Raw genomic sequence first — 23938 nt, forward strand, 5'->3', positions numbered from 1 at the left:
CTATTAGGTACTGCAATACTGATTTCAGAAATAACATTTTCTGAGGGTATCTATTACTTTTCCTCCAGTAGCCTACATATGCACCCCGTTTTTCAGCTGCTAGAGGGCATTATCTCATTTAAATCATGATGGCATCTTTATGAAGTAGATATTATAATCTCTATTTTACAAAGAAATTGAGACTCATAGGTAACTGTGATAAAATTAAACATGGTTTCAAGAATCTAGGAATACTCATTTCCTGTTAAACTTTATCCTCTCTTTAGAGGTTAATTCTTTCATGATAGTTCTAGTGTGCCGCTGAGAAGGCTCTTTATTGTATGAGCAATCTTTATCAATGAAACTGTCCCCTTGTGACATCTCTGGGCTGAGGTCGCAGGAAACTTGGGAACTAGCTCTGGGAACACTTGGCGGTGGTGGCATTATATGTGAAGAAAGGGATGGTTTGTCCACAAGGGAGAGGATCCTTGACTCCCTTGGTGCTTCCAGTATGTTTCTTGTCTATCCCTGCAAGATTTTATGGGATATCTTTTGATGTTGCTTTTATGTAATATTAAGTAGTCACAACTCAATATAAGCTATTTCTCACCCTTCTGTTCTCCACATATTACTAATCAGTCAATCATAGAATTATAAAATCTTAGCATTTAAAGGGCTCTTTGAAGTCATGTTCAAATTTCTTGACCACAGTTGTCTGTTTTTCAGTTCTCACCAAGTGGACTGGCAGATTCTGGTTAAACACAAAACCTCTATTATTGGCCCAACTTCCAGTAAGTGTTGGCTTGGCCAAGAATTTCATTTGTGTTTTTCTGTAAGATTGAGCTTAGTCTGCCTCATGCTCTTTCTTCTATAGTCTTCCCTCATTGGGGACTTTCTATTACACCACTTAGTACTGAAATTATTTTTCTTTTTAGTCTTTTATTAATTTTTTATCAGTCAGTATAACCACTGGGCTATGCTGTAGAACCAGAGAAACCTCTCTGGCTGAACGTAAGTACGGTTTGTTCTTGCTTATACAAATTCCATGTAAGTGAAGTGATTCTTGTGGACCCCGTTCCTCCATGTGTGACTCAGTGATCCAAGCTATTTTCATTTTGTGGCTCAACTACTTCATTATGGGGTTTCCTTCCTCTTTGGGGAAGGAAAAGAAAGAACTTGAAGGTGTGAATTGACTCTCATGCTTTGGGTCAAACTTCTGTTCAAGATTCAATAAGCAAGAGCTAGTTAGATGGCTTTCCCTAATTGCAAGGGGGCTGGCAAATGTAGAGGAGTACATGGATTGTCAGTGAGTAGAATATCTCTGCCACAATCTTATTTTCCCTGTGATAAACACCTCTAGTTCTCTTACTTAACATGTTTTTCATACTTGGAAGCCAACTGTTTTTTTGTGTGTGCTTATTGACAAGGCATGGAGGTGGGAGGGTTCTAGAGAAATTGATGATATCCAAGCTCTTGAGAAACCTACCATGTGATTAAGGGGACAAGACAAATATATTTTAAAAAGAAAACTGTACAAGGCAGTTTTTAATGATTTGATCAAGTGCTTAGTACTCTGATCCTTATTTTAAGTGAAATGGAAATTCAGAGAAGCAGGAACTGCTTGCGGATCAAATTCCTGGGCAAGGCTGCCTGAAGGGACTGGGCTGCAGAGGATGGCAGTGCCTTCCTTGAGATTTTCTTCTCCACTTAGTAGAGTTCTTTTGACCTCTCCTTGTAGGTCTCATTTCACATCAGTAAACTGTGTTTGGTTTCCTATATCGTTACTAAATTCTCCACCTGTCCTCTTAAATTTGAAACCACTGATCAGATTCAGGCCTCTAATGACCAGGACCAGCCATGGTGGACCATCTGCCATACTCATGTTAATAGCCATTCATAATCTGATAAAGTGTTATCAATATCACTGATACTACCCAGCTGGATAAATTATAGCAGTATAATTCCCCAACATCTAACATAGACTCTGGCACATAGTAGGTATTCAGTAGATGTTTATTAAGTTGAATTTCAGATATGTTGGTGTTAAACCTCCCAGCTTATTGCACTTGGTATTTGTCTGTCATATCTCAGGGAGTAGTTACCACTTTTAAAATATCACATATTAAAGGGCTTCCATTAAGGTGAAAAAACAAACAAATTACTCCTGATAACAAGCAAAATAATAAATTCATTCTCACCAGAAGAGACCATGCTCATTCTGTGGTGAGCTCCTTGCTCACTTGGAGTAAACTGGCCACCTGTGGGAGGCTAATTACCCTTTCCAAAGAACTGAGGGCCCATGTAGCATCTTCGAAAAGATAATTTTGTAAGTGATGCTCAGGTATCTTGGAAGAGTTAATATGCCACTCTTAGAAACTCCAGTGACTGGGTTTTGCACAATAGAGGGAGGAGCACATGCTTGCCAGGAAACCAGCCGTTTTGAATTTCCCTGTTGGAAGACTCAAGAGCTTCATTTTCATTTTAAACTTAGTAGCTTCTCTGAGAACTGGTTGTATGCTCTGAGACATTTCAGGTTTGAAGAGTTATGAGGAGAATTTTCTCCTTAGGCAGAACTCCAAAGCAGGACCTTCAGGTTTTGGTAGGGGTTGCTCGTTAGGAGGTTGCTGCTTCTCAGGGAGATTTCTTTTTCTTTTAGTTATAAAATATCAGTCTTTGTCCTGACTCTACTCTGTTGTAGTTGGGGACCTTCAAGAAATGCAGCACAGTTTGAAAAACATAGTTGTAATCCTTGGTCAGCCATTATCTTACTGGATGGTCTTGGTCCTGTCTCTTAGCAACTGTGCGGTTCTGTTTCCTCAGATGATATCTGACGTTCTTTCCCAGTGCTCACCATTTATAATACATAATGTTTGAACTCTATATGGCTGACTAGTGTGGGCATATCAATTAAAAAATACCTGTTAATCAGAGGCCTGCACTGACCTTTGTCTAGTCTGTTTCTTTTAAAGGTATTGTCCTTTTATCTGACAGGAGAGGATCTGATTCTGAGTCAAGTCAGCATTGTGTTAAAGGGAGTGAGAAGGTAAGCATAAAACCTTAGTGTTCTGCTGAAGAGGTCCTCCCACTCATAGTAACCTCTTTGTAATAGGACTAGGGAAGAGGTTGGGGCTGCAGTAGAATTATTTTCCAGAGAGGAAGATTGGGACATGCAGGTTTAAACTTTCCGTAGACAAATATGGCTGGGCAAGGGACGCCTCATCCCTGAAATCATTCATGCTGTGGGGCTTGTGTGTCATCAGTGAAGCATGGCAGTTGGTGGCAGTCCCTGGTGGCTCAGTGGGTAAAGAGTCTGCCTGCACTTCGGGAGAGCTGGGTTCCATCCCTGGGTCAGGAGATGCCCTGGAGAAGGAAGTGGCAACCCACTCCAGTATTCTTGCCTGGAGAATTCCATGAACAGAGGAGCCTGCTGGGTTACAGTCCATGGGGTCACAAAGAGTCTGACATGACAAAGTATGGCTATACCATTCATTTAACTGAAAAGGAGAAGTTAGGAAAAAACAGGAAACAAAAACCCAAGACATAGTCTCCTATAAGAAGCACTCTTTGGATTTGGATTGGATTGATTGGATTCAGATAGTGTTAGTGACTTGTATAAAGTTAGCAATGCAACTGGACAGTGACAGCATATTTATGCAGTTGCCAAGGCAATAGCTTGGCACGGTGTTTATCACCAGGTAGGAGGAGAAACATGGGCACCTTGGGGCATTCAAGTGAGCAAATGTACATAGGCTAGGAAGTATCTCTGGTCATAACCTCTCTTTATATATGGATGAAGGCAAATCATTAAAGCCCAGGAGAAACTGGTAAGGTATGTGGAGTTTTATTGTGAGCCTCCTACTTTCTTCCCTCCTGTGAATTTTGAGAGCCAGGACTTTCAAATCCTTTTCCTCATTTGAAATAGGAAATTAGCTGGTAATATTTACATTTTTACTGACCAGATTTAAAGCAGTGTGCTAACTCATTCCTTTAAAACTCTTTTGTTGTAGAAAGAATGTCTTTATCTTAATCTATCTGAAAAACTTAAACATAAGGAAACAGCTGGGAATGATGTTGGAGATCATTTGCCCAGGGCAGTTCTACAATTTAAGGAAGTTATGCACACCTGAGACGGCCCCCAGACAAATCTGTAGTTGTTTGGGGCTGCTCCAGGAGTTGGAGAGAAAAGGAGTTCAGGAAAACTTTCTTCATTTGGGAGGTGGGAACACAGGTATTTTTAAACTTTTTCTTCAAATGGCATATATACTCTTGTTTGTTGGACATATTTCCCAATAAGAACACAACAGCAAAAGTACCAGTTGTAATTTTTTCCCTCCCTTGGTATCCCATCTTCAGATACTAGCTTTTTTAGAGTTACCAAGATTTTACAGGTTGCTTTAGAGATTGACTGCCTCAGAGCTTCTAAGCACATAGAGACACCTTCTGTATTGTTGGCTTCTCCTTGGTGAAACCCAAGAGCTGGGCTGCAGAGTCACTTCAGCCGTTTATCTGCCTCCTGGCTTTAAAGAAACAGTGGAAACAGTGACAGGCTTTATTTTTGGGGGCTCCAAAATCACTGCAGATGGTGACTGCAGCCATGAAATTAAAAGACGCTTGCTCCTTGGAAGAAAAGTTATGACCAACACAGACAGATTAAAAAGCAGAGACATTACTTTGCCAACAAAGGTCTGTCTAGTCAATGCTATGGTTTTTCCAGTAGTCATGTATGGATGTGAGAGTTGGACTGTGAAGAAAGCTGAACGTTGAAGAATTGATGCTTTTGAACTGTGGTGTTGGAGAAGACTCTTGAGAGTCCCTTGGACTGCAAGGAGATCCAACCAGTCCATCCTTAAGGAAATCAGTCCTGAATATTCATTGGAAGGACTGATGCTGAAGCTGAAACTCCAGTACTTTGGTCACCTGATGTGAAGAACTAACTCATTTGAACTAACTCATTTGAAAAGACCCTGATGCTGGGAAAGATTGAAGGTGGGAGGAGAAGGGGATGACAGAGGATGAGATGGCTGGATGGCATCACCGACTCAGTGGACATGAGTTTGAGTAAGCTCTGGGAGTTGGTGATGGGCAGGGAGGCCTGGCATGCTGCAGTCCATGGGGTCACAAACAGCTGGACACGACCGAATGATTGAACTGAACTGGCTTTGAAGAAGTCCTCTTCGTCTCACCGGTCCTTTGGAAAAGCCCTCTTCTCTTTTTCTTCCTTATCTTTATTTCTTGGCTTTGAAATCCCCAGAGTCCATTTTTTTTTTTTTTACTGTGTAATATTCTGCTTTGTGGAGAAGGAAATGGCAACCCACTCCAGTATTCTTGCCTGGAGAATCCCAGGGACAGAGGCACCTGGTGGGCTGCGTCTGTGGGTTCACACAGTCGGACACGACTGAAGTAAGTGGCTTGGCAGCACCCTGCTTCCAGTCTCCTTCTCCCTCCCCTGTGGCAGTCCTGGTGTTTCTTCAGGACAGGCAGCACTCCTGCCCCTGAATGTCTGCTGCCTGCTTATCCTTCTGATACTGCTGATAGAGGGCAGTCATCTGCTCCTAGCATTTAAATTTTATGCTAGTCTTGTACCCTGTCCTTTAGAGCTCGGTACTCTTCAACTTTATTTTTCAAAAGCTTTATTTGTATATAAATATTAATGCAAAGCAACATGAATGAAATCCACTTAAAATCTCTTCCTCTGATTGTTTTCATTGGTTTGTGATCCCTTTCATTCCTTGTATGTGTGCCCATTTAATTTTTTTTAATATTTATGACCCCAAAATAGGTGATATTTTGCCTCTCTGTACTTTTCATATTGGAATATGTCTTCCTATTTATAGGTTTAATGACTATGGTATTAGTCATTTTTCTGATTACATAGTCTTTCCTGTTGATAAATATTACCTGTTTATTGTAAGAATTAAGTCTAAACACATTTATTCATTCAAAATGTATTTGGATGCCTGATTCTGTAGCCCCATCACCTAGTTAAACACTATTAAGATTTGATGTATTAGTGTTCTGTATGTGTATAGATGAGAGAAAGAGAATTATTTTAAAAGACTCTTTTGTGCATATCAAGTGTCCAGAGTGAAAACACAGCAAAGGAAAGTTCTATGCTCATAGCCACATTATCCAGGATGATAATTACCAGTTACATGTGGCTAAGTGAGTGTTAACTGTTAGTTGCTCAATAGTGTCTGACTCTTTGTGACCCCATGAACCATAGCCTTCCAGGCTCCTCTGTCCATGGGATTTCCCAGGCAAGAATACTGGAGTGGGTTGCCATTTCCTTCTCCAGGGGACCTTCCCGACCCAGGAATTGAACCCAGGTCTCGGAAGTTCCTTACATGTGGCTGTTTAAGCAAAATTAAAAGTTAATTAAAAGTTCACTCCCTCAGTCACAAGAGCCATATTTTAAGTGCCTAGTGGCCACTGTTTTGGGTATCATTATAGAAAGCTTTAAGGACAGTGTGGACTTGTGCCAGTCTAGACTAGGGCAATGTAGAATCAAGTTTCTCTGCCTCTTGCTGAGTTCCATGGGACTTCACTCTGAGGTGTGGATTTGTCCCATGTAACTTGGCAGTGAGTGCTCCTGAGGGAGAAGAGATATATGGGAGAACTTACATAGCCATTGGGTTTCTATGTAGATTTCAAAGTAAAGGTTTTTTCAAACAGGGAAGGGGGACCTGAGGAAGAACGTGTTAATGACCCAGGGGTATAGAATGAGAAGGATGTGCAGTTCAGGTCTAGTATTTCTGTGCTTGCTGTATACCACTGTGCTAGTCCACACTTCAGTGATTTGCTCTGTCAGTGTTAACCAAAGAATCCTTTTATATGAGGTTTTCAATTGGATCCATATGTAAATTTGGGACTATATGTTGGTCATTTAGAGTTGCTATTTGGGAGATGTAGTGAGGGTTCAGGAGTAGATCAACTATAATTTAAAGTAGTTATATACACACTCGGATTCTCCTCCAGCAATGTCGTAGCTGTTTGAGGAAACACTGCCTTATCACTCCCAGTTTATCCAGTGCCTGATCTGAAATTAGCCATACTTTCTCCTTAGGGTATCTTCAGTTTCCTGAAGATCTCGAAAATGGTTCTACATCAGACCTGGTGGACCTGGTCAGATGTGCTGTTTCATTTATTATAATGCAGATCATGGTTGTGGATCCTGTATGAAGATGTGCATAAAAAGCCTGCAGATGTGCCCAGAGGGGTAGCTGTTGTAAAGGTTGACTGCATTGCACTGGTAGCAGGCATATTTATCACAGGGTAGTCACTGAGAATCCTGATGGATTTATTTCATGACCTAGGCAGTGTTGAGTATGTAAAGAGCAGAGATTCAACTGAGCTAATAGGAAAAAAAAAGAATGTATACAGTTCCTCCTCCCTCAAAACACATAGAGTATGTTTAAACAGTTTTTTGGAGTTTTAAATGGTGATTTAAATATAACCAATTAGTTTTTTTACTGTGGGAACTTAGTTTTAAAATGGAAACTTTAAAAAATGATAGCCTAGTGTCCTCTTCGCTGACAATATTGGAGAATCACAAACTCATCGACTTAGTTTATATAGCATTGACTCTGATGAGTGTTATTGTAGCCATTAATTTTTTAAATTATAAAAAAATTTCAGACAATCTCTCAAAATATAAACGGATAAGCCGTTTTAAGTACTTTTTAGAAACAGATATTTACTTGGCTGTACCGAGTCTCAGTGCAGCTCTCAGGATCTTCAGTCTTCGCTGCAGCATGCAGCTCTTTGGTTGCAACACGAGAACTGTGCGTTGCAGAATGTGGGATCTAGTTCCCTGTCCAGGGATCAAACCTGGGTCCTCTGCATTGGAAACACAGAGTCTTAGCCGCTGGACTACTAGGGAAGTCCTTTAAGTTATTTTTTTATCTTCTAATCTATAATCACATTTGCCTGTCTGAAAAATGTCTTTTTTAGAATTAGTTCATTTGAATCAGGTCCAAACAAGGTCTATGCATTATTGGTTCTTGTTCAGTTGCTGAGTCATATCAGACTCCGTGACCTCACAGACTGTAGCATGCCAGCTTCCTCTGTCCTCCAGTATCTCCTGGAGTTTGAGCTCCAGTTCATGTGTATTGAGTTGGTGATGCTATCTCACCATCTCATCCACTGCTGGCCCCTTCTCCTTTTGCCTTCAGTCTTTTGCAGCATCAGAGTTTTTTCCAATGAGTTGGCTCTTCACATCAGGTGGCCGAAGTATTGGAGCTTCAGCATCAGTCCTTTCAATGAATATTCAGGGTTGACTTCCTTTAGGATTGACTGGTTTGATCTCCTTGCTGTCCAAGAGACTCTCAAGAGTCTTCTCCAGTACCACAGTTCGAAGGCATCAATTTTTCAGTCTTTTTTATTGTCCAGCTCTCACATCTGTACATGACTACTGGAAAAACCATAGCTTTGACTATATGTCTATTTGTTGGCAAAGTAATGTCTCTGCTTTTTAATATGCTGTCTAGGTTGGTCATAACTTTTCTTCCAAGGAGTAAGAGTCTTAATTTCATGGCTGGAGTCACCGTCCTCAGTGATTTTGGAGCCTAAGAGAATAAAGTCTGTCACTGTTTCCATTGTTTTCCCATCTGTTTGCCATGAAGTGATGGGACCGGATGCCGTGATCTTAGTTTTCTAAATGTTGAGTTTTAAGCCAGGTTTTTCACTCTCCTCTTTCACCTTCATCAAGAGGCTCTTTACTTTCTGTTCTTCATTTTCTGCCGTAAGGGTGGTGTCATCTGCATATCTGAAGTTATTGATATTTCTCCGAGCAATCTTGATTCTATCTTCTGCTTCCTCCAGCCCAGCATTTCACATGATGCACTGTGCATATGACTTAAATAAGCAATTGGACAATATACAGCCTTGATGTATCCTTTCCCAATTTGGAGCCAGTCCGTTGTTCCATGTTCGATTCTAACTGTTGCTTCTTGACCTGCATACAGGTTTCTCAGAAGGCAGGTAAAGTGGTCTGGTATTCTCGTATCTTTCAGAATGTTCCACAGTTTGTTGTGATCCACACAGGCAAAGGCTTTAGTGTAGTCAATTAAGCAGTAGTAGATGTTTTTCTGAAATTCTTTTGCTTTTTCTATGATCCAACAGATGTTGGCAATTTGATCTCTGGTTCCTCTGCCTTTTGTAAATCCAGCTTGTACTGGAAGTTCTTGTTTCACATACTGTTGAAGCCTAGCTTGAAGGATTTTGAGCATTACTTTGCTGGCATGTGAAATGAGTGCAGTTGTACGGTAATTTGAGTGTTCTTTGGCATTGCCCTTTGTGATTATATGAAAGCCCACCTTTTCCAGTCCTGTGGCCACTGCTGAGGTTTCCAAATTTGCTGGCATATTGAGTGCAGCACTTTCACAGCATCATCTTCTAGAATTTGAAATAGCTCAGCTGGAATTCCATCACCTCCACTAGCTTTGTTTGTAGTGTTGATTCCTAAGGCTCCCTTGACTTCACACTCCAGGATGTCTGGCTCTAGGTGAGTGATCACACCATTGTGGTTATCTGGGTCATTAAGACCTTTTTTTTTTTTTTAATAGTTCTTCTGTGTACTCTTGCTACCTCTTCTTAATATCTTCTGCTTCTGTTAAGTCCTTACCATTTCTGTAAAGACTTTACTGTAGTGAATAAAGCAGAAGTAGATGTTTCTCTGGAATTCCCCTCATGATCCATTGAATGTTGGCAATTTGATCTCTGGTTCCTTTGCCTCTTTGAAACCCAGCTTGTATATCTGGAAGTTCTTGGTTCACATACTGCTGAAACCTACCTTGAAGCATTTTGAGCATTGCCTTGCTGTGAAATGAATGCAGTTGTATGGTAGATTCAATGTTCCACGGCATTGCCCTTCTTTGGGATTGGAGTGAAAGCTTACCTTTTCCAGCTCTGTGGCCACTGCTCAGTTTTCCAAGGTTGCTAACATACTGAGTGCAACACTTTAACAGCATCTGCTTTTTGGATTTTAAATAGCTCAGCTGGAATTCCAGCACCTCCACTTGCTTTGTTCGTAGTAATGCTTCCTGAGGCTTGACTTCACGCTCCAGGATGTCCAGCTCTAGGTGAGTGAGCACACTATTGTGGTTATCTAGGTCTTAGTTCAGTTCAGTTGCTCAGTCGTATCCGACTGTTTGGGACCCCATGCATTGCAGCACACCAGGCCTCCCTGTCCATTGCCAACTCCCAGAGTTCACTCAAACCCACGTCCATTGAGTCAGTGATGCCATCCAGCCATCTTATCCTTTGTCGTCCTCTTTTCCTCATGCCCCCAATCCCTCCCAGCATCAGAGTCTTTTCCAATGAGTCAACTCTTCGCATGAGGTGGCCAAAGTACTGGAGTTTCAGCTTTGGCATCATTCCTTCCAAAGAACACCCAGGTCTGATCTCCTTTAGAATGGACTGGGTGGATCTTGCAGTCCAAGGGACTCTCAAGAGTCTTCTCCAACACCACAGTTCAAAAGCATCAATTCTTTGGCGCTCAGCTTTCTTCACAGTCCAACTCTCACATCCATACATGACATCAGGAAAAACCATAGCCTTGACTTGACGGACCTTTGTTCACAAAGTAATGTCTCTGCTTTTCAACATGCTATCTAGGTTGGTCATAACTTTCTTTCCAAGGAGTAAGCGTCTTTTAATTTCATGGCTGCAGTCACCATCTGCAGTGATTTTGGAGCCCCCCAAAATAAAGTCTGACACTGTTTCCACTGTTTCCCCATCTATTTCCCATGAAGTGATGGGACCATATGCCATGATCTTCGTTTTCTGAATGTTAAGCTTTAGGCCAACTTTTTCACTCTCCTCTTTCACTTTCATCAAGAGGCTTTTTAGTTCCTCTTCACTTTCTGCCATAAGGGTAGTGTCATCTGGGTATCTGAGGTTATTCATATTTCTCCTGGCAATCTTGATTCCAGGTTGTGTTTCTTCCAGCCCAGCGTTTCTCATGATGTACTCTACATATACATTAGATAAGCAGGGTGACAATATACAGCCTTGACGTACTCCTTTTCCTATTTAGAACCAGTCTATTGTTCCATGTCCAGTTCTAACTGTTGCTTCCTGACCTGCGTATAGGTTTCTCAAGAGGCAGGTCAGGTGGTCTGGTATTTCCATCTCTTTCAGAATTTTCCACAGTTTATTGTGATCCACACAGTTAAAGGCTTTGGCATAGTCAATAAAGCAGAAATAGATGTTTTTCTGGAACTCTCTTGCTTTTTCCATGATCCAGCGGATGTTGGCAATTTGATGTCTGGTTCCTCTGCCTTTTCTAAATCCAGCTTGAACATCTGGAAGTTCACGGTTCATGTATTTCTGAAGCCTGGCTTGGAGAATTTTGGGCATTACTTTACTAGCATGTGATATGAGTGCAATTGTGTGGTAGTTTGAGCATTCTTTGGCATTGCCTTTCTTTGGGATTGGAATAAAAACTGACCTTTTCCAGTCCTGTGGCCACTGCTGAGTTTTCCAAATTTGCTGGCATATTGAGTGCAGCACTTTCACAGCATCATCTTTCAGGATTTGAAATAGCTCAGCTGGAATTCCATCACCTCCACTAGCTTTGTTCATAGTGATGCTTTCTAAGGCCCACTTGACTTCACATTCCAGGATGTCTGGCTCTAGGTGAGTGATCACACCATTGTGATTATCTTGGTCGTGAAGATCTTTTTTGTACAATTCTTCTATGTATTCTTGCCACCTTGTCTTAATATCTTCTGCTTCTGTTAGGTCTGTACCATTCCTGTCCTTTATTGAGCCTGTCTTTGCATGAAATGTTCCCTTGGTATCTCTAATTTTCTTGAAGAGATCTCTAGTCTTTCCCATTCTGTTGTTTTCCTCTATTTCTTTGCATTGATCACTGAGGAAGGCTTTCATATCTCTTCTTGCTATTCTTTGGAACTCTGCATTCAATGCTTATATCTTTCCTTTTCTCCTTTGCTTTTTGCTTCTCTTCTTTTCACAGCTGTTTGTAAGGCTCCCCAGACAGCCATTTTGCTTTTTTGCATTTCTTTTCCATGGGGATGGTCTTGATCCCTGTCTCCTGTAAGACAAGAGAAGACTCTACACATGGACATCACCAGATAGTCAACACCAAAATCAGATTGATTATATTCTTTGCAGCCAAAGATGGAGAAGCTCTATACAGTCTGCAAAAATAAAACTGGGAGCTGATTTTGGCTCAGATCATGAGCTCCTTATTGCCAAATTCAGACTTAAATTGAAGAAAGTAGGGAAAACCACTAGATCATTCAGGTATGACCTAAATCAAATCTAGGTCATTAAGACCTTTTTTATACAGCTTTTCTGTGTATTCTTGCTTCATTTTCTTAATCTCTTCTGCTTTTGTTAGGTCCTGGCTCATAGCTTTATTGATTTATGCAAGCCACTTTACTACGACAAGGCTGTGATCTATGAAGGGGCCATATGTTATAATTATCTGTTATTACTTCTTTTTAACAGTTTGGTAATATTTAGTGGAGTTTTCTAGGTGTTGCCCTGATAGCTCAGTTGGTAAGAATCCACGTGCAATGCAGGAATCCCTGATTCGATTCCTGGGTTAGAAAGATCTGCTGGAAAAGGTGTAGGCTACACACTCCAGTATTCTTGGGCTTCCCTTGTGGCTCAGCTGGTAAAGAATCCGCCTGCAATGTGGGAGACCTGGGTTCGATCCCTGGGTTGGGAAGATCCCCTGGAGAAGGGAAAGGGTACCCACTCCAGTATTCTGGCCTGGAGAATTCCATGGACTGTATAGTCCATAGGGTCACAAAGAGTCAGACATGACTGAAGTGACTTAGCATGCAATTTCGTGATTAGCACAAAATTTAGTGATTATTATAGAGTTGAGCAGCCACTATTATAAGGCACTTTTAGAGCTTTTCCACACTCCCCAAAATTTCTTCTAGACTATTTGCAGTCATTCTGTCCTTCAGCTTCCAGCCCCAGGAAACCACTGATTTGCTTTGCTTTGTATACATCTTCCTTCTCTGGACATTTCATATCTTAAGTCTTCAGATAGGAAGTAGTTTCTTTCTCTCTCCCTTTTTCCCCGGCCACCCACTCACTGTTCTGCAGAATGCCCTGTGTTCTGGTCTTGTCTTTTTGCCTTTTCCTGGTGTCATTTATCCCCTTCCCTTTCCATGCTTCTTTCCAGAGCAGCTTTATACAGTAGAACTTCTGCAGTGATGGCGCTGTCCTGTATCTGCACTTGCTGATGGCTGCATGTGGCTTTGAGCATTTGTGGTTGAGAATTTTTAATTTTACTTTTTAAATTTAAATAGCTACATGTAGCTAGTGGTTATTAGTGTAATCAGATTTGGGGTCAACATTTTGGGGCATGACTATTTCATAGGTAGTGCTGTATGGCTTGTATTGGATCATACCAAGTGGCACGATCGTTTGCTTGTCTTACTTTCAGTGATGCAGTGGTTGACCAGTGGGTTCAGGTGGTGACAGCCTGACCTCCATTGTACAGTTCCCCTCAACATTGTCTAATGGTTTTGTCCATTTATAAATATTGCCTGAAGCAATTAGTTCACCAAGGCTTACAAAATGGTGATTTCCCACCTAATTCTATTATTTCCATATTTATGAGCTGAAATTCCTTTATCAACTAGAGTTACTTGGTTATCCTAAAATACATTTTGTATCGAAAAGACAAGATAAATGCCTGTTTTTTTTTGCCTTTTAACTGTCACGTCTTAAGAATAAGTCATGTATGCCCTAGTTCTTTCCAGTAGTGTTCATAGACAGTTTTTTTTTTTTTAACTATCGTTACAAACTTGAGCTTTGTATGTTCATTGTTTTTTAGTCAGTTGTATTTGTTTTGATGCTCAGCGTACCCCATCTTTGGCCAATAGGAGTTCTTCGTGTTGGCTTACGTGTTCTTTTGATAAAACCATAGAGAATACTAATCATTAAGGAAATACAGATCAAAACCACAGTGAGATACCACCTCATACCCAGTAAGAGGGCTACTGTTAGAAAAACAAATAAGTATTTGGCCAGGATGTGGAGAAATCTCAACCCTGTATTGTATAGTGTGGTTGAGAATGTGAAATAGTGCAGATGCTATGGAAAACAGTACGGTGATTCCTCAGAAAACTAAAAATAACATTACTGAACAATCCAGAAAATGCTTTTCTGAATATATACCTAAAGGAACTTAAAGTAGGGACTCAAGGACATTTTTGTTTACTCATGTTTATAGCAGCCTTATTCACAGTAACCAAAAGATGGAAGCAATCTAGGTGTCCATTGATGAATGAATGATTTAGTAAAATGTGATATATACATACAATGGAATATTACTTAGCTTTTAAGAGGAAGGATATTCTGACACATGCTACATTTTAGATGAACCTTGAGGGCATTATACTAAGTGAAATAAGCCAGTCAAAAAAGTACTGGTATTGTATGACTTCACTTCCGTTAGGTACCAAGAGTACTCAAATTCATATATCTAGAAAGTAGAACAGATGTTACCAGAACTGTGTGGAGAATGGGAATTACTATCTAGTGCATACTGAGTTGCAGTTCTGTAAGATGTAAAGAGTTCTGTGGACGGGTGGGGGCGACGCTCGCAGCAGCAGTGTACTTAATGTACTCGATGCCACTGAGCTGTACACTAAAAGTGGTTTAAGATGGTAAATTTTTCTATTTGTATTTCACCACAACTTTCTTTTAAAAAGTGATTTCATCAGGGCACTCAAAGCTGGTGCACTGGGACAGCCCAGAGGGATGGGGAGGGGAAGGCGGTGGGAGGGGTGTTCGGGACGGGGGACACATGGTCGCCCGTGGCTGATTCATGCCAATGTGTGGTATGAACCATCACAGTGTTGTAAAGTGATTAGCCTCCAGTCAAAATAAATAAACTAATTAAAAAAAGTGGTCTCATGAAATTTTAAATGGACACAAGCATGATTGGAGTACATTTAAGTGAGAATGGGAGGAATGGAATTGGGGAATTCAGATAAAGACAATAGTTTGAAACCTTAAAATATATACAGAATTAACGAAAAGCATTTAAAAATTCATTTATATGCCACTTAAAATGAAGCATTGTTATTTTTATATATTTTCTTCATATATGTGTGTATTATAAGAAATTTATGTCATTAAAAAATCCATTTTCCCTCAGTATTCTGTGACATTTTAAACACATTTAGACCAAACTTATTGTGGAATATCAGATCTGTAAGAGTCATATAGAGCAAGCATCTAATTTAATCTCATGTTTCTGCTCAGTGGTAGGTGGAACTGGGTCTTGTCCCAGTGAAGTTTTTCTTCGTAGCATTTATCGCAGCCTCTATTCTTTCACTTTTAGTAATGCCATAATTGATCAACGGGTTCAAGTGGTGACAGCCTTACCTTCATTGTTTAGTTCCTTATTTAAACTTTTTATCTAATGGTCTCACCCATTGAGGAATATTGCTCTTACCCTAATTCAGAGCCTTACTCCTTCTTGCCTGTCCTGAGCTTTTTAGCTTTCTGTCTGTGCTACTGCTTGGTTTTTCTTAACACATCCTTCTGATCCTGCTTCCTTCTCACTCAAAAACTTCTCCATGGCCTCGCAGAAGTCTGTGGCCTGCAAACTATTTAGTGACTACAAAGTGCGTTTTCTTTTTGCTTTTAAATTTGGATGCTTTTAGGCAAGGCATAGACTCACTCCAGTTTGCTTGATTCTGCTGCTTTTAGCCAGCTCACTTCATTCATCTGCACTCCCTATTTGTTTCTGTAGCCGTTATGAGAATGCCACCTTTCCTGATGTTTAGCATGGTCTTCAGTGCCCCAAATAATGTCTGCAGTGTATTTTACCAATTTTATTTCTTATTACTCCCCTATAGGAAACCTTTATCCATTTTCTAACACCATTGTGCCTTTTCTTCTCTCTTACCCTTATACAAATACTTTGAAAATTGGCTCATATCATAGTTATGACCAGTTTCTAGCACTGTGTGTGGAATTATTGGATGAATGAACTTTTCTGGTACAAGTTAGTCTCTTAAAAATCTTTTTTCAAGAAACTCAGACAGTGGAGACTGTGGGAGAAACTAGTATATAAACAGCTAACTTTAATAGCATTATAAATAAGAAAGGGCAGTTGTAAAGAGCAATGAACCTGCTTGGGAGGGCAGGTATGGTAATTTCTTCCTGGGAGAGCCATGCCGTCTAGTGTTCCCTGACTGCTTCAAATCGCTGATCTCTTTCCTTGTCCTCTGACCATCCCCTTCATTAACACATGGTTTTTAGTTCTTTATGACTCTAAATCTGATTATAATCTCCTTGAGAACAGTGATAGTATTTGTATTTTATACTTGTGTATCCTCCCCTGCTCATAACAGGTAACTCACATTTTTGCTGGTGAGAGGCAAGGTGTTTCATGATAAGAAACAGAAAAATGCCTTATAGTTGTTAGTGCACAGCTTTCTTAGAAGGATGATGGAGGCTCAGAAATGATATAGGACCCAGAGTAGAAGGCGAAGGCTTAGAAGATGGGCAGGAGCCAAAGGGGCCCCAGAGGGCTGACAACCAAGACAGTATGCCCGGCTAGCTGCTGTCCCCCCGGATACTGCCAGGAGTGTGTCTTTGATGTCTCAGCCAGGAAGTAGAAGTTGGCTCCCCCAGTTGGAGAGGTTGATATTTTTTTAAGGTAAGGAAAAAATTTTTAAAGTATGTAATACATCTGTATGGTAAAGAATCAAAACATGATGGGGAGGGAGGTGGGAGGGAGAGTCAGGATGGGGAACACATGTACACCCATGACTGATTCATGTGAATGTATGGCAAAAACCACCACAGTATTATAAAGTAATTAGCCTCCAATTAAAATTTTTAAAAAGTAAGAAAAAAAGAATCAAAACACGAGAAGATCTGTAGTACAAAGCCTTCCTCTCGCCTTTGTTGCCAAACATTGAAATTCTTCTTTTTATCAGATAGTCATTAGTTTCATGTATATGCTAAAGATTTAAAAATTGCATTGTAAGCAAATGTAATTATATATTATTCTCCCCTCTTTTGTACAAAATTGGTAACTGACCTTCTGTTCCACTATTCTGTGGATTGCTTTTTTTCATGTGTATTGGAAAGCTTTCTACACCAGTACACAAAAGAGCTTTTTCATTCTTTTCAAATAGTATTTCATTGTATGGATATAATATACATTATTTAAATGCCCTATTGATGGATGTGTTAGAGAAGGAAATGGCAACCTACTCCAGTATTCTTGCCTGGGAAATCCATGGACAGAGGAGCCTGGTGGGCTACAGTCCATGGGATCACAAAAGAGTTGGACACGACTTAGAAACTGAACAACAGTTGATGGACATGTAAGTTGTTTTTGTTTTTGTTTTTGTTTTCTATTCTACATCTATTCAGCATTTCTACACCTAATGCTGTAGTAAATTATGTTGGACATAAATTGTTTCTGGTGTCTGTGTCTTTTGGATATTCTTGGAAGCAGAATTGCTTGGCTAAACAGTTTTGCATTTTTAATTTTTAAGATAATGTCAAATTATCCTCCCGAAGAGTTTTTAATTTTTAGTTTCAGCAGTTTATGAGAATTCTGGTCTTCCCACAAATGAGGATGATTTTTAAAGATTCAGTCTGGAGATTTATGAATAGAAAAAGAGACTGAGGAGGAATTATTTTACTTTATTTCCACTCCAGGGGAAATAAGTCTCCGGGGGAGATATCAGAGGTAAAGAAAGATAAGCTACTGAGAGCAGTGAACTTGACATGTCGGTAACATTCAGAGAAGCAGCTTCTGATCGGAGCAGCAGAAGTTTTTCTTCTGCTACCCAAACTCTTGGTCACAGTGTGTTAGAGAGCTTATACAGCGTGTCTCCATGCTGCTTTTCTCTACTCTTCTAAACTTGCAATCTAAATTTTGTGAAAAATTAAGCATTAATATTATGCATAGTTTCTCTATTTTATTGACGTGCTTGCAATTCTTTCCAGTGAGGCTTTCAAGAAGATGAAATAGCATTACCATTTTCATCCCCTGGACATCAGCAATTGACTGATTCCCAGCAGCTGGAAAATAAAGTGATTTCCAACTTTCAGGCCCAGTTTAGTTTAGGGTTCATCTCAGGTAGTATGTGTTGGCAAAATTAGAATTCTATGAAGGGTCAAGTTTTCACCCTAAAATTTTCCTTCTGATAACTAAAAAAATATTTTAGGTAATAATACCATTCCCAGTTTATTATCAGTTCTGTGCCTCGTTTTTCATTCAGTTATAGTTCCTTCAGTTTCACAGGGACTGTTTCCCCTAGCTACCCTTATGAGTTTTCAGAACTCCAATGTTTGAGTTTTACTTGAACCCATTTTTTGACAATGTCTTTGATGAATTTATCCTTGCCTTGGATGATGACCATATACAGAGTGTTTAAGGCTTTATAGAATATGTAGATAGATGATATATAGAGAAAATTTTATGTAGTAAAATTCATGCTTTTTAGATGTATGATAGCCTAATACCAAATGCCAATGCACTGGCATTTACACATGCTTGCCATTTTCTGTTTGCTAGGCACTGAGCTAGATACTTTCACAAATGTAGTTTCATTTAATTCCGTTCTCACAATGCCTCTGTGAAATAATTCTCTCTCAGTTTAAGTGAAGGAGATAATCTCGGGGTAAGTCACTGCCCAGTTTCGTATCAGTGGCAATTGCTAGAACCGGGAATGAAGCCAGCCTTTCTGAATCCAGCTGCAGTGCGTTTCCAGCACTTCCTCTCTGGTGTTTAAAAAAATACCCTGAGCAGTAGCTGCAGCCTCACTGGAAAATGTTTGTAGTCTCTCTAATTATTTTGAAGATTGAAACACTCACCTGGATGTGTTTGTAAAATGATGAATTATATTCTTTCTACTTTACTCCTTGTATATGCTCATATGGGCTGCCTTCGTTCATCCAGTAAGTATTTGCTGAGTGCCTGTTATGACCAGTAACTGTCTTAGGAACTGAGGATAAAGCTGTGAGTGAAACAAGGAGCTCAAGGAGCATCTGGAGTAGCTTACATTCTGGTGCAGACGAAACACACAAAGGGAGATATAAAGTCAGATGATCAAGGGGCTTCCTTTTTTGTTTAGATTACTGACAGCACTAGCCCTCACAGGCATTTATTTGCTGGGGAGCCATGGCATTTCTTTATCGTTTGCCTAGTATTGACTCTTGATAAAACTACTCATTGAGGCCAGTCTCTGGTCAGGGCCAGAAGCAAAGCAGAAAACTAAATGAAGTAACTCTTTAAAGTCAAACTGTAAGGAAAGCCTAATGAATTAAATATTCGTTTATATTCAGAACACATTTTCTTCAGTTCTGGATTGCTTTTAGAAAGACTTTATCCCTCTCTCCCAACCTCTACCTTCCGTCCATACATTGTTGACAGCAGTGATCCTCAAAGGTAGGCTGAAGATACCTGAGGGTCCCCTTTGAGGAGATTGGGAGGTTAAAGCCATTTTCATTGTAAGACTAAGATATGATTAACCTTTTTTGCTGTGTTGATGTTTGGTTTGATGGTACAGAAGCAATGGTGGATAAAAGCTGTTCATGTTTTAGAACGAATCAATACGATGACACCAAACTGTACCAGTAGTCATTGTATACTTAAAGAGGAAAGAAGGAAAGATTCACTTCAGAACAGTTCGATCAATAAAAATTTATTAAGTCTCAACTCTTGAGTAGATATCTTTTTAATATTCTGATGATGAAATGGGAAATGTACATAAAACACTTTTGCCTGCATACCAAAGTACAGTGGTTCTTGAGGAAAAACGTTTGTGTGATTGTTTAAGTTGTGAGCTGATGTAGCTGTTTTTTTTTTTCATGGAATACTATTTTTACTTGCAAGGGCAACTGACTCTGGCTATTCAGAGTTGGGTGTTTGACAGATATTTTCTTAAAAATGAACAAAGTGATTTTCAAGGAAAGTTCAAGGAAACAACAGAAAGTTTTGTTGCCAGTGATAAAAATTTGACCTTTCAAGTGAAAATTAGAAGTTTGGAAGACTTGTATTAGCCACTATGAGCTTGATAGTATTCCAGTATTAAAAGTTTTCTGATAAGATTGGTAAATGTGTTCTTTAAACACTATGTAATGAAATGTGTTAATGTTTGAAGCATCTGCATAAATTAGTGAACTGATATTTTCTAAATAACCAATATATGGTGGTACAAAATCATGCAAGTTAGAGAATCCATTCAAAGTACAAAATAAGCCAATATATTTTTAGTGTCAGAAAGGATGAAAATTCCATTGATATGGTGTTACAGTCTGTACTGCAGCTAACTTCATTGCAGCACTATTTACAAAAGCTAGGACATGGCAGCAACCTAGATGTCCATTGGCAGATGAACGGATAAGGAAGTTGTGGTAGATACACACAATGGAATATTACTCAGCTATAAAAAGGAGTGCATTTGAGTCAGTCCTAAAGAGGGGGATGAACCTAGAGCCTACTAAACAGAGTGAAGTAAGTTAGGAAGAGGAAGACAAATATTGTCTATTAACACATAATATGGAATTTAGAAGGAGGGTGCTGATGATCCTCCATGCGGGGCTGCAAAGGAGACACAGATGTAAAGAACAGAGGTTTGGACTCAGTGGGAGGAGAGGATGGGGTGATCTGAGAAAGTAGCACTGAAGCATGCACATCGCCACGTGTAAAGTAGGTGACCAGTGTGAGTGGGATGCCTGAGGCAGGGCACTCAAAGCCAGTGCTCTGGGACAGCCTAGAGGTGTGGGTAGGGAGGGAGCGGGGAGGCGGGGTGCAGGATGGGAGGGGTGCATGTATACCCATGGCCAATTCATGTTGATGTTGGCAAGAACCATCACAATATTGTAATTATCCTCCAGTTAAATAAATAAATTAAAAAGAAACTATCACTTGACACATTTTAGCTTTTTATCAAAGCAAAATATCCACAATTATCCAAAATTACTATTTAAGTAACCTCTTTCCAGCTACATATCTGCTGGGGCTGAATTTTCTCTTTAAGTATAGTTTAGTCAAAACAATATATCATGACAAAGAGGAAGCTCATTTATAAGAATTCATCTGTCTTCTATTAAGACAAGCTTTTTATTAAATTTTTTTGGAGGGGATACATTTACAGTTGGGGCTTCCTGGGTAGCTCAGCTGGTAAAGAATCTGCCTGGAATACAGGAGACCTCGGTTCAATTCCTGGACCAGGAAGTTCCCCTGGAGAAGGGATAGGCTACCCACTCCAGTGTTCGTGCCTGGAGAATCCCATGGACAGAGGAGCCTGGTGGGCTACAGCCCGTGGGGTGGGAAAGAGTCGGACCCGGCTGAGGGACTAAGCACAGCATAGTGCACACACGTTTGCAGTTAACCCTTCCAACAGTGTGAGTTTGAACTACATGGGTCTACTTCTATGTAGATTTTTAAAAGTAGTAAATACAGTATTGCAGTATCCATGGTTCGTTGAATCCTTAGATGTGGAGCTGAGGATATTGAAAGCTGACTATTTTATACTCAGATTGTTGACTGTGCAGAGGGTCAATGGCCCTAAGCTCATGTTGTTTGAGGATCAACTATATCTTTAATAAACTACTTATATTATTTATGTTAACATGTAATGAGTTTACTTTTATTTCAAAATGAATTAGTAAGTACTTAAAACTTTTCTAATATCAGTTTTAATAGTTTTAATTCCTAATAGCACTTGATGTAACTTATAAACAAATGCTCTTTGAAGTCCTCAATAATCTTTAAGGGCCCAGGAAAGTTTGAGAACTCAAACATTGAGAATTGTTGTCTTCAGGGCTGTTTTTTCCTACTAAGGATTGAAAGATGTTTCTTGGTTCTCTACTTTTTCTTCATAGTGAACCTAACCAAAGAGTCCCTCACAAAAGTGAAAATTTATTAGGGAATTCTTAAATTATGTGGTAGAATTTGCAGATTTTCTCAATCAGAGTCTAATTTCTAATAATGGAAATCTTAGAATACAAATCACAGGAACTTTTTATTAAAATCAGAGGATTTGGTTTCAGAATCAAGCTGAAGTCTGTCTGGTTAGAGAGCAAAAATAGGGCCAAGAAACCTCTCTGGTATATACTTCAACAAATGCTCCTAAAGCTCCTCACCTCTTTGCAGGTGAAATTACCTTTTTACCTCAAACTCATCCTTTTAGGTCCCTTCTCCAATGATGCCGAAATCTGTATGTTATAGTAGGAGACTCCCCAAACTCCCTGGCAGGTGGCAGGAGACTGGGAAACCAGAACTGAAAGACAGGTGTTCTTGGTTTAAACTCTGAATGCTCTCTTCTGTAGGAAATATAATACCAGTTGTGGCTAGCTTCTATGACAAAGTTACATGTGGATGCAATAGACTTCTATGGGCTTGCCTGGGAGCCTTAGGTGCCCTGAATTCCAAATAAAATGTTTAGGATGTAATTTTTTTTCTAAGTTGGGAACTGTTTCTACTTAAAAAATTCTACACTTTAAATCAGGATAAATATTAATTTTATTACAAGGACAGACAGAATTAAGAATGGTCTTACAGTGATACAAAGGGGTCATTTGCTCTTTATGAGATAAGATTTGACCCATAGGCTATGAAATTAAGCCCACAGGCATGCTTAAACACAACAGAGGTAATAATCAAGCAGGACCTGAATTCACAAATTTTATAAAATAGCATCATATTTCTCAGGGCTGCTGGTATTCAATGAAAAAAAGAACATTCCACAAAATTGTCTATTTTCTAGTTAAACTGATGTCCTATAACTGTATCTGAAAAGCTAAGTTGTAATTTTGAGGACACCATGGATGAAAGAGAAAAAAATTACTACCACTAGTAACAGATGTGAAATTACATTAGATAAATATAATCATTAGTTTCAGTCTCACCCTGGTTAATTTGTTTGTGGAAATGTGCAACCCATTATTCATTAGATAATTTTTCACACATTGATTAGAAAGCCATGTCGAATTGTGACCCTGCACATTTGGGCTTACCTATCTTGCAATGAAGAACACCACTTACAATAGTGGAAATGGGGGACAAAATGTTTATCTCAAGCTGATTTTGTGCCAATAAATAAAGTAAATCAATAGCCAGTGAAGTGTGAACAACATTTCTCTGCTGTATAATATGGTTTTGGGGGCAATTTGACATGCTACAAGGGGAAACAAGGGTCTTGAACAGAAAGGTAATAAAAGCAAATCATGCTGGTAACTGTTATTGAAGTCCTATATTTTTCTATACTTGGGCAGCTTTAAGATGTGAAAAATAATGCACATAAAATTATAAAAATATTGAGGCAACTTTGCTCCATATTTATAAACATTCTTTCTTATAGCTGAACCTGATTTTATTGGTCATGCACTCTATACCTGTGACAAATCCTGTCTATTTTCTATTTGATCTAATTTAGTTCACAAATTCAGATAACTTTAATGTATTTAAGGCAAATTCAACACAAAGATCTTAAATTTCAAATAGACTTCATTAACCCTCAGTAAGATCCCATCTTCATTATTCAGGTACTAACAATAATAAAAAATCTCTCAAATTAAAAAAAAATGTATTTTCTGCCTGGCAAAAAGCTTCAGGGAGAAACCGTCATTTTCTCATATTGTACCTTTCTTACCATTTCAAGCCCTGCAGAACCATAGGAAAAGAAATCTCTTTTCTAATTCTTTGAAGGAGAATAATGGTATAAATGTGTTTATAAAGTGTATCTTCTTGCCAGTTTGAACCTCAGATGTCTTTTAAATTAAGATGAAGGTAACACATTTTTCCACATAATGCAGGCTGTATTCAAGTAATTAATGGTTAATTAACAGCAGGTTTTTTCCTGTAGGTCAGACAGTGAATGGCTGTGCTATATTACCATAGAAAGGAGGGGGTTAGGTTACTGGTTTCTAGAGGGAGCCTCTGCCCTTCCTGGCCTAAAATAAAATCATAGCCAGGGAAACGTGCAGA

This window comes from Oryx dammah, unplaced genomic scaffold (assembly GCF_014754425.2).
Source record: "Oryx dammah isolate SB20612 unplaced genomic scaffold, SCBI_Odam_1.1 HiC_scaffold_26, whole genome shotgun sequence".
NCBI classification, from domain to species: domain Eukaryota; kingdom Metazoa; phylum Chordata; class Mammalia; order Artiodactyla; family Bovidae; genus Oryx; species Oryx dammah.